The sequence below is a fragment of the Microtus oregoni genome, unplaced genomic scaffold (assembly GCF_018167655.1).
Source record: "Microtus oregoni isolate MIOR12 unplaced genomic scaffold, Mior012 000012F_ref0000307, whole genome shotgun sequence".
In the NCBI taxonomy this organism is placed as follows: Eukaryota; Metazoa; Chordata; class Mammalia; order Rodentia; family Cricetidae; genus Microtus; species Microtus oregoni.
In genome coordinates, this window is record NW_024543071.1 from 42,324,585 (window position 1) to 42,336,611 (window position 12,027).

Consider the following 12,027-nt stretch of genomic DNA (forward strand, 5'->3'; position numbering starts at 1 on the left):
CCTCCTTCAGTGATTCTCAAACCCTTACATAAACTTGTTGGTACTGAACTGACAACAAACTACCCCATCCACCATGAAGTCTTCTCGGCCTGCCCCCTTTGTTCCTGAAAGAGGGTGGGAAAAGAACTTGATCGAAGACAAGAGATGATCTCTACAAATCTCTTCAATAAGAGACTCTCTTTAGGAGGGAATGTTTCAATTTAATAGAAATAGTTACATAACAGGGGCAATATTTAAAAATTTCCTAACAGCTACCATAGATCCTGTTAGTTCATGCCTTAGCTATTTTTCTACTGCTATGCTTAGATAACTTGACCAAAGAAGCTCATAGAAGAAAGAGTTTATTGGGGCTTACAGTTTCCGAAGGTGAGTCATGACCATCACAGCAGGGAGCGTGGTAGAAGGAAGGCAGACGTGGCACTGGAGCAGTAGCTGAGAACTCACATCTGACCCACCAGCAGGAGTCAGAGAAAGCTAACTGAGAATGGCATGGCCTTTTAAAGCCCCCAAAGCCACACCTCCTCCAACCAACTGTGCCTCCTAATCCTTCTCAAACAATTCCACCAACTGGGAAACAAATATTTACATATATGAGCCCATGGAGAATTAAGCGTTCAGTATTCCCTGAGTTTCTGGTTACTGTCCTGTGTGTCTTCCTTCTTATCTGTTTCTCTAACATTTCTGATCCTCACGTCCCTACCCCAGAATGTACAAACCTGCTGTGGCTAGGATAGTAACAAAAGTCATCCCAAAAGGTGGTTCCTGACATATGTCTACCCAACATGGCACTGGTGACATTCTGTCATTCATAAATTCCTTTCTATTTTCTACCTTTTGCTGGTTTGTTTTATGATAGTTATTTCCATTTCCTTCATGAGTCATAAAGAACTATTCTTACTTTGTTTCAAGTTCTTGAATCAAATATAGAGCCAAGTTTAATTGCTAGGATTAGTTACTGTGAACAAGCCAAATTAAGGAGTAGGTTCAATATGTTCTGCTCTTTTGTGTAAAAAGAATAAGGGTTACGAGTGAATAAATAAGGATTAGTCTAAATATTGTACTTGGAGGGCCAGGTGTTTAAGGCAGAGAGATACCAATAATGTGAAGCAACCAGGGACAAAGGAGAGGTCTTTTCTCTAGGAAAATACCTCCTGTAGCTCCCCCAAGACCTTCCAAATCTCTGACACATCCCTCACCTCCCATCATGATGACTGACGTGCAGCCTCTGGCTTGCCTTATAATGCTCTCAGCTGCTCTGCCTCCTCACCTTCCTAATGATTCTCCTAGCAAGAAGAAACATGATTGACTTTCATTCATTTGAGTCCAGAGCTCACAGAAGTAGCATGTATTTCTAGCCAAGGTAGCTTCCCCACCATATGGGTGTTAATTACAGACTCATGTTAGCTGATTGATTTAAAGTGAGGGCAATTGAATACAACCATGGTTTTCTGCCGGTCCTAGGCAATGCCTTTTAATTGCCTGCATAAATGTGTTTAATGGCCTCTTTAATGCAGAAAATGAAGCTTTAAAGTAGATCATTTGGGAAATTAGAGATTTAAAGATTGAGGTAGAAATTATGATTGAGCTCAACAGTGATTAAGAACCTGGTTTCCTGAATAGTATTAAAACAGAACAATTAAAACAATCTGTGTATTAAATTATATAGATATAGATATATATTGCGTGTATCATTGAGTTAGGGGTCCTGTAAAACAGATTAAATAAATTCAGTTAAATAGTGTTTATTTACAACTGTGTCCAAACATTTTTCCAAATGAAATCTTTAAATGAAGTTCCCAAGGGAGAAAGCATTGAGATAGGTTAAGGTACATTAAAATAACTATGACAGCATATTTTCATCAATATTGTTTCCTTTATGAATCATTAAGTAGAACAGTGCTTCAGAAGTCCCATGGATCTGTCTTGCTCCAACAGTGTTTGGGCAGGACAGACCCGAGGACTCCCTCTTTGTTAGCTTCCAGTCACCTTCCAGTCTCCCCAGTTACAGCCTCTGGGACCATCTTCTCACCACCGTCAGCTCTTAGGATCAGTCACACCAACCCTTTGTGCTTAGTGCCATACTGAGGATCAGCTGTGACCTGCCAGATTCATCAGAACTATTCCACTGAAATGGAGACTGCCGTGAACTCTGCCTGGTCAGCTCGGACCTGTGTGCCTCCTACACCCACCTCTCCCCGGGATACTATTTTGATCAGGAGGATGTGACTCAATCTACTATTTGGATCGGGATGATGTGGCTCTGGTGGGTGTAGACAACTTCTGCAAATTGGCCAAGGAGAGGTGTGAGGGCTCAAGTTGCAGACAGATGGGCAGGGTCATGACCTCTTCCAGGATGTGCAGAGGCCATCTCAAGATGAGTGGGGGTAAGACCCAGGAGGCCATGGAAGCTGCCTTGGCCCTGGAGAATAACTTAAACCAGGCCCCCTTGGGTCTTCATTCCCTGGGTTCTGCAGGCATAGGGCATCATCTTTGTGACTTCCTGGAAAACCACTTCCTGAATGAGGAAGGAAAGCTCATCAAGAAGACAAGCAACCACCTGACAACCTCCGTAGGCTGGCTGGGCCACAGCCAATGCAGACTGGCCTACCCTAACTATCTCTGGGCATAGAGCATCTCTTTGAGAGAGGTGATCCACTCTCAAGTACGCTGAGGAGGCTTCGCCTTCCAAGGTGCTCCCTCCTCTGCTCTGCACCAGCCGGCCTCAGGACCTTCACATGACCCTCTCAAGCCGCTAGGCAGCTTTGGAACATCCTGAAGACCCTCCCAAGTCTCGGACCAAGTAAAGTTAAAGCTTTTAATAAATAAATAAATAATTTTTAAAAAAGCACACCTAGAAGTGTATTTACACTAAAAAAAGAGGGAGGCGATGGCATAGTGAGGAAAGGCACTTGCTGGAACCCATTTAAAGGTAGAAAGAGAGAACTACCGCCACAAGGTTGTTCTCTGATCTACACACACACACACACACACACACACACACACACACACAAAATGGTGTATGTCAGTCTCTGTTGGGAGCCACCTTTTGGGGGTGACTTCTGCCACAATCCTTGCTGCAGCAGGTTTGTATGTTTCAGGGAAGGGGTGTGAGGATTCCAAATGTTAGATAGAAATAACAGAGCTAAGAAAGAAACACAGAAACATAAGATAGTATCGGGAGGGCAACTTAATGCTTCCTGCATACAAAGTTTTGTGTTCTGATTTCACCCATGTTTAATTTTCTATACACCTTTTATACTCCAATATAAAAGGGGGAGGGGGAAGAAGGCAAAAATACCACTTTAGCATGATGCAAAGGACAACCAGAATAGTTACTTGTTTCAGTACTTGAGATATCAAGTCATTAGTTCCTGCAAAAAGTATTTGATATTTGGATAGTGAACACACCCTAGACCAAGTATCCTGTAGGCAGCCACTCCCTAAGTTAAACCTCCTATTTCAAAAGAAGGAGCAGAAGTATGCTTGAATTCTCTGATCTTTGGGCCATCTTAAAGTTCAGAACACCAGGTAACCACACCCTAGGTCAGGATACCTTGTTTTGTCGTCACACCTGTTGTTAACAACTTTGAAAGAGCAAAAATAAGCTCAAACTCTCAGACCTTCAGACAAGGTGGAATAGTCTCATATTTTTGGGTCTCTACAAACCACATACATAAGTCATATACCCACACAATAATAATTAAAATTAAAGAAGAAGTACATGCTCATTAAGGGTTCAAGGATTGCTGACTTTAGAGTTGCCTCTGACTGACATCAGGAAAGTAAAAGCATTCCTTGAGAGCAGGTCTTTTATTGGTCTCCTCAGATTCCAAACAACTTCCGGCATACAGTGACAGGTTGTAATAACCATGTATTGAATGGATAAATGGAAAGATGGCGAAATAACCATATAAGCATCAAAAGCCTTTCAAGTGGCCTTTTGGAATGCACCCAACCTGCAGCCTGTGGACCATATGAAGCCCAAAACAGCTATGAATGTAGCCCAACACAAAATTGTAAACTTAACGTTTTTTGGAGGTTTTCTGTTCGCGTGTATAACTCAACTGTGTGATCCTTGAGCATAAATTTCATAGATGACAATGCCATAACGACATGTCAAACAGATGAACATGCTTCGATTATGGGATAAGCTGTGAAAGCTTGAAGTTAAGAGGGCTAGCGGAGCAGCCGATCGAAAGCCAAAATGTAATGACTGAGATGAGCGTTCGGCGGGTTTTGTTTATGGTGGAGCCTTGCTATGTAGCTCAAGCTGACCTGGAGCCCATATTGCTCCAGCACTAATGTCCCAAGCACTAGGATTATAGGATTGTGCCATCAAGCCCTGCTGAAGGCTGTCATCATCGCCTTCTTCCTCCTTCTCCTCCTCTTCTTTAAAATTTGTTTATCTTGCTGGGTAGTGGTGGCAAACCCAGTACTTGAGAGGTAGAGGCAGGCTGATCTGATTTCGAGGCCAGAATGGTCTACAGAGGGACCCTCACAGGCATGCCTGCAGGCCAACCTGATCTAGACAATCCCGCACTGATAGTCCCTTATCATATGATTCAGGAATGTATCAAGTTGCCAATTAATACCACAAATCTGACAGAGGTCCAGGATAGCCAAGGTTACACAGAGAAAACCCGTCTTGAAAAATAAAACAAACTGAAAAAAAAGAAAAGAGAAACCAAGATTTACTAATTTTATGTGTGTGTGTGTGTGTTATAATGGTCTGTCCTGTCACTTTTAAGAGACAAGCCCCCAAGCCCTGTCCACCACCAAGGCAGGCAGATCTTCCTTCTGCTTCCAGTCTGAGTTTCTTTCCTTTCCATGGTCTCTCTCCCATCTCTTTCAAAGAGGTATCTGCTGCCATGGCTCCTCTCCTCCTCCACCTTTTTCTTCCCTCCCTCCCCCCCATTTCTTTCTTTGTCCCCCTTCTCCCACTTCCCCTCCCTTCCATAACCCACTAAATAAATATCCAGCCTCATTCTGCATAGTGTATCTATCTGTCTTGGTCTCTCTCCTGCCATGCGGTTCCCTGCCTAGGACCCACTGGCCCCTCGTGGTCTGCAGGTCACTCGGGGGCTCCCTGCATGGGACTGGCTGCCTTTGTGGCCCACTGTGGTCTCGGTACACACTGCCCACTGCTGCCACTCGGGGACCTGCAGTATTTCTGCTGCTTTGTCCCTTGGGGAACCACAGTGTTTTATTTTTAGCATAACGCGACGGGGGGGGGGGGGGCTAGTCTGTATGTACATGCTGAGGCTAGGGGCATTAGATCCCCTGTAGTTGGAGTTACAAGTTACTGTTAGCTACCTAATATGGGTTTTGGGAACTGAACTTGGATCCTTTGAAAGACCAATATCTGAGTGATCTCTCCATTACCACAATTTTCTTCTAAGGTGAAATCCAAAAATGCTTACATTAACTTAGTTTAATTCATCATTTTTCCTTCCTTTTCTCTTCTTTTTTATTTTATTTTTCTTTTTCCATGACAGGGTTTCTCTGTGTAGCCCCCCTGTCCTGGAGCATTTGCTCTGTGGACTAGGCTGGCTTTAAACTCACAGAGATCCACCTGCCTCTGCCTCCTGAAAGCTGGGATTAAAGGTGTGGGCCACCACTGCCTGGCTGTTTAAGCCATCTTTAATGTAGAACTTCCTTTTATTTTTAAGGCCCTAATACGTAGCCCTTAGGACTCTTATACACTGAAGCAGGTGTCTGCCCAGTCTACAAGTTACCTCCCTGTAGACAGTCTTGTCTACTGTGCACATCTGCAGGAACCAAGCTCCTCCCAACATCCCGCCCATTTATACTTTAACAACATTAGCTATGTATGATCCCTGCAATCTTACAGAATGCCAAACTGTGGACACCCATCTTAAAATTTTAATAGACGTATATACTGTATCTTGAGCATATTGCTCCAGTTACCCCCACTTCTACTCCCGCATTCTTTCCCACTTCTGTTAGTCCTCTTCCTTCCACGAAGTTTCACTTCTATTTCATGTGATCAAGATTGTATTCATCTGTGTAAAATCCAGGAATGACGAGGAACATGTAAGGTATTTGCTTGAGACTGGCTTAGTTTGCCAAATATGATCACCTCCAACAGTATTTATTTTCCTGCAGACAATAAAATTTTATTTTTCTTTATGGCTAAAAAGATTCTAGAGTGTATATAAGGCACATTTTCTTCATTCATTCCTCTGTTTCTGGACACGTAGGTTGTTCCAAAACTTAGCTATTGAAAGTAATTCTGCAGCAAACGCTGATATGCTTAAGGAAGCACGAAAAGGCACCTTGGCTTGAGTGCTGCCATTTTAACTTCAGACTCCATTTTACTTGTAGGGTAAATTAAAGTTCAGGTTCCCAAGCCCCTATGAGCTGAGAACTATCCAATGGCTGACCCGTCCCTCCCTAAACCAGGAAATAGTCCTTACAATCTTAAGCTCTCTAGAAACATCATGGCTGTTCCTAACCACAGAAGGAACCAAAGAATCTGATTAGTTGCACTAAAAAGCTTGTGTTGTATGTACGTTGACAATGATGAAACACATAAGGATAGCTTGTAATCTTTGGTTTTTGATGGGTGAAAATTGTAACTGTAACTTGGCAACAAATGTTTGTGATTTTTGTGCTTATAAACCCCACTTCTGTCCCTGCTCAGGGCTGTCAGTAGAAACAAGGCTCCTGAGTCCTTGTCCTGCAGCTCTGATTGATCAGTGACCTGCTTCTGTGGTGATTTATTAAAATCTTTGGAACCCATTTCTCCTTCCTTGTGGTGTATATCAGGTGAGGTGTAACAATACAAGTATCTCAGTGAAGCACTTACTTGGAAGTTTGTTTGTTTGTTCGTATTTCAAGACAGCATTTCTTTGTGAAGCCTTGGCCAATCTGGAACTCACTCTATAGACCAGGCTGGCCTCAAACTCAAAGAGATCCACCTGTCTCTGCCTTCTGAGTGCTGGGATTAAAGTCATGTACCATCACCGCCAGGTTTATGTGTAAGAATCCAGGGATGGAAGATTTACTTTTAGGTTTTGGGAAACTGCCATACTGACTTCCCTAGAGGCTGAGGTGTTTACATTCCTGCCATAGGTGTACAATAGTTGCCATCTGTATACACCCTTGCTGGCTTTTGTTATTTTTCCTTTTTTAAATCTGTACTTCTTTTTCATTATGTGTATGTGTGTGACTGCATGTTAGTGCGTCTTGCACCTGTGAGTGCCCATCATGGTCAGAAGAGGGCAGCAGATCCTCTGGAGCTGGAGTTATAGGCAGTTGTAAGCTCCCTGGGTGCTGGGAATCGAACTCTACTGCTTAGTTCTTTGCAAGCACTCTTAACAGATGAGTCATTGCTCTTGCTCCTGCTTTCATTTTCTTGATGACTGCCATTCTAACTGGGGTAAGAAGGAAGCTCAATGAATACAGGTTTTTGAGACAATGTCTCATGCACTGTCATGCTGGCCTTAATCTCCGAAATTTATCCCAAGATGACCTTGGATCAGATCCTGCTGCCCCCACCTCTCCAGTGCTGGGATCACACCAGCATGCTCAGTTAATGAGATGCTAAGTGTTGTGCATGCCAGACAAGCAATCTACCAAATGAGCTGCCTCCCTCATTCTCAATGTGATTTTCATCTGCAATTCTCAATGCTAATAAGGCTGATCATTTTTTCCATTTGTTTATTGGCCATTTGCATTTCCTCTTTTCAGATTCATTTGGGGTTTGTTTCATTGGTTTACTTCTTGTGTTGTTAATTTTTTTTTAGGTGTTTGAATTTTCTGTATATTCTTGATATCAGACCTCTGTCAGATGTGGTTTTAATTGGCAACATGATGCATTCTCGAATCATGTGGTAAGGGACCATCAATGAGGGATTGTCTTTATGTTAACTATGAAGGAAGACCTAACCTAAATGTGGATGGCATCATTCCCTGAATTTGGGTCTTGCCTTATATCATATTGAGTTGTAGAAAGTGCATATGCATCCATTTTTGACTGTGACTATGACTAGACATTTAAATTTCATGATACGACAGACTGCAACCTGGTATTGTGAGCTCAAGCAAACCCTTCCTCCCATAAGTTACTCTTTGTTGGGTTATTTCATCTTAGCAACAGAAAATAAACAAAGACAGATGTACAGCTAGCCAAAATTATCTCCCATTTTGCAGGCTGTTTCTTCACTTATTGTTTCCTTTGCTGTACAGAAACTTTTTCATTTATTCTTCTCTCATACAGTACATCCTGAGCCTCCTTACTTTTTCATGAGATTCCGTTTGTCAATTTTCTTTATTTCCCAAGTGACTGTTTTTGTATGTTCATTTCTGTACTTTTTCCTCTAGCAGTTCAGAGTTCCAGGTCTTCCTTTAAGGCCTTTGGTTCATTTGGAGTTAATTCATGTATAGGGTAAGAGATAGGTATTTGTTTTCTTCCCCACAAGTGGATATCCAGATTTTGAAGCAAGAGGACATCTTTTGCTTAATGTGTATTTCTTGACAACTCTGTCAAAAATCAAATGGTTATTGCTCTATGGAGTTATATCTATGCTTTCTATCCTATTATTTTGATCCCTACATCTGTTTCTGTGTCAGTGCAATGCTGGTCTTATTACTCTGTGATGTAACTGCAGCACTGCAGCATAACTTGAAATCAGGAATTATCCTTTTTCCTTGGAACTACTTTGACTTCCTGGGGTCTTTTAGCTTCCATATATTTAGCTTCTGATTGTTTTTCTATTTATGTGAAAAATGGCATTGGGATTTTGATGGGAATTTTATTCAATCTGTACAATACTTTTAGTAAGATAACCATTTTCACAATAATTTCTCCAAATAATGAGCATGGGAAGTCTTTCTTCCAGTATCTTCTTCAATTTCTTTCTTTAGTGTTTTCAATGTGGTGGTCTTTTACTTCCTTGGTTAGGTTTATTATAAGTGTGTGTGTGTGTGTGTGTGTGTGTGTGTGTGTGTGTTGCATGTAGGGTGCTTGCCTTTGCATGCACATGTGGAAGTTTCTATCACACTTCTGGAAAGATGAGATCTTTCACTAAACATGGAGATTGTCATTTGGGGTAGACTGACTGGCCAGTGAGCCACCAGAAGCCACTAGTCTCTGCCTTCCCAAGCACTGGAATTACATACATGTGCTAACACACTGGGCTTTTTACCTGGGTCCCAGGAATCTAAAGTCAGGTCCTCACTAGACCCACTGGACTATTTCCCATCCCTTCCTCATTTATTTCTCAACATTCTGGCGTAGTGCCAGGTTGCTGAGTGTTCATTAGTTCTAGGAGTTTATTTATTTTTTTTAAAATGAAGTCCTTTTACTTTTTTCTTTTCTTTGTAATGCATTGACTGCTTTCTCTTGTTTTACTGTTGTACTAAGACTTTAAGGACTCTGTTCGACTTAGTCTATGTCCTATTGTTGTGAAGAGACACCATGACTAAGGCAACTCTTATGAAAGAAAGCATTTATTGGGGTCTGGATCATCATGGTAGGGAGCATGGCCACAGGCAGGAAAGCATGGTGGTAGAGAAGTAGTGAGAGCTTTGTATCCTGATCCACAGGCAGTACACACACACACACACACACACACACACACACACACACACACACACAGAGAGAGAGAGAGGAGGGGGGGGTGGAGACTGGAGATGGGCCTGGCATGGACTTTTGGAACTTCAAAGTCCATTCCCAGCCACAGGCATACTCTAACAAGGCCACACCTATTCCAACAAGGCCACCATTCCTAATCTTTTCAAACAGTTGATCTACTGGGGACTAAGCTTGCAAATAAATGATTCTATAAGGGGCCATTTTTGTCCAAACCTCATGAATACCCATGAAGAGAGTGGACATGCTTCTCTTTTTGTCTTACTCTTGGTTTTACTAAAAATGAGTTGAGTTTTCCCCCCCATTAGTATAAGGCTGGCTATGAAATGATCATATAGTTTCTGTTAAACCTCAAAGAAGAGTGCAAATGTCTAACATAACCAGTTGAAGAATTAAAACTTTTAGAAATTATTCCACTAGCCTCACAATATTGAAGCAAAAATAAATCTAAAACAAAGTTGCAATCAACTAAGACTTTCTTTAATTCTACACAAAAAGCATAATGGTTCAAGGAAGAAAAAAAAATCAGCAGTAAAAAAAAACATAGTTAAAATGTCATAAATTAATATTAATTTTGGCCTTCTAATATGAATTTTAGTTTAAAAGACATTTTGAATTTATTTTATAAAAAACAATAATTTATTTATACCACTATCACTTAAAAAGAAAGTTTAAATTGACGATATAGCCAGGTACGGTGATACAAGCCTTTAAGCCCAGCACTCTTAAGCTGGAGACAGATGGATCACTATGACTTCCAGGCCAGCCAGGGATAAGTAGTTGGACCCTATCAAAATTATAATTATAATTTATAATAGACTTATTGATTATAGTGTTTGCTCCAGTTTGAAGAGATGGAAGGAGTTTTTTTTTTTTTTTTTTTTTTTTGATTTTTCGAGACAGGGTTTCTCCGTAGCTTTTGGTTCCTGTCCTGGAACTAGCTCTTGTAGACCAGGCTGGCCTCGAACTCCCAGAGATCCGCCTGCCTCTGCCTCCCGAGTGCTGGGATTAAAGGCGTGCGCCACCACCGCCCGGCAAACTCTTTTTTTTTTTTTAATATTTATTTATTTATTATGTATACAATATTCTGTGTGTATGCCTGCAGGCCAGAAGAGGGCGCCAGACCTCTTTACAGATGGTTGTGAGCCACCATGTGGTTGCTGGGAATTGAACTCAAGACCTTTGGAAGAGCAGGCAATGCTCTTAACCACTGAGCCATCTCTCCAGCCCTGGAAGGAGTTTTTTATCAAACATTCCACTAAATGGTACTCTCTTTTAACGTCCTGGAGGAAAGTGCTGCAGCAGTTGGAATCAGTAGCTGATGTCTAATTTAACATTTAATGAAACCAAATTAGTGTCTCTGACTCGGAATCTCCTTCAATATAAAAAGGCGGATAGACGCTGAGAATAGTGTAAACATGGTGATTAACTGAGATGGTTCTTCTGAGCAGTAACAGCTTATTATTCTCAAGGCAGAGGTTCTGGGCCTGTGTATGTGCTCCTTAGGAAATACTTTTAGAGCATATCAACAATGGGGAGTTCTAGACATTTGTAGATTTTTGCTTAATAACTGTTTGGACTAAATCATTCCATCAAAACACACTGACAGTGTTCATGAGGTTCAAATATACCAATAGCCTTTTCCATAATTACAAATTTATCCTTTAGGTCTGACATTGCACATGAATTCCATAAAGGACAAAAGCTACCTCTACATGATACAGATATTTTCTTTCTTAAATTATCTCAAAGGAAGGAACAAGAACAGGGAAAGGAAATTGATGTTATCAATATTTAAAAGGGGAAATCAGCAGAGAGGTCATTTCTGGGAGATCGCTCATCTGGATAAACTAAAATTGATGCAAACGTGGAGGCTGGTTAGACCAAATGGACAAGACAGTCAATACTCTCATGGATTCCCCCACAGAGGGCTACTGAACACCATGCTCTTAGCCACCAGATAAGCAGAATGAGGTTTAGTACCTCATCCTTCACTGTGACCTCCCTCACTTTGCCATCAGATTGACTCGATTCCCAAGTCCTGGCCCTGGGACTTGTTACCTGTTTGTGTACTGAGAGTTGTTTTTATTTTTATTTTTGGATGAATGTTTAGACTTATAATTGCTAGTTTGTATGACCATGTGTACTTACATTTTTCAGAAATGCCCTATCTTTTCCAGAGTGGCTAGACCATTTCACAGTCTCATTTTTAGTACATGAATGACCCTGATACTCCATAGCCTCACTAGCATTTGGAGATTATTGCTATTAAAAAATTAATTGGTAGCCGGGCGATGGTGGCGCACGCCTTTAATCCCAGCACTCGGGAGGCGGAGGCAGACGGATCTCTGTGAGTTCGAGACCAGCCTGGTCTACAGAGCTAGTTCCAGGACAGGCTCCAAAGCCACAGA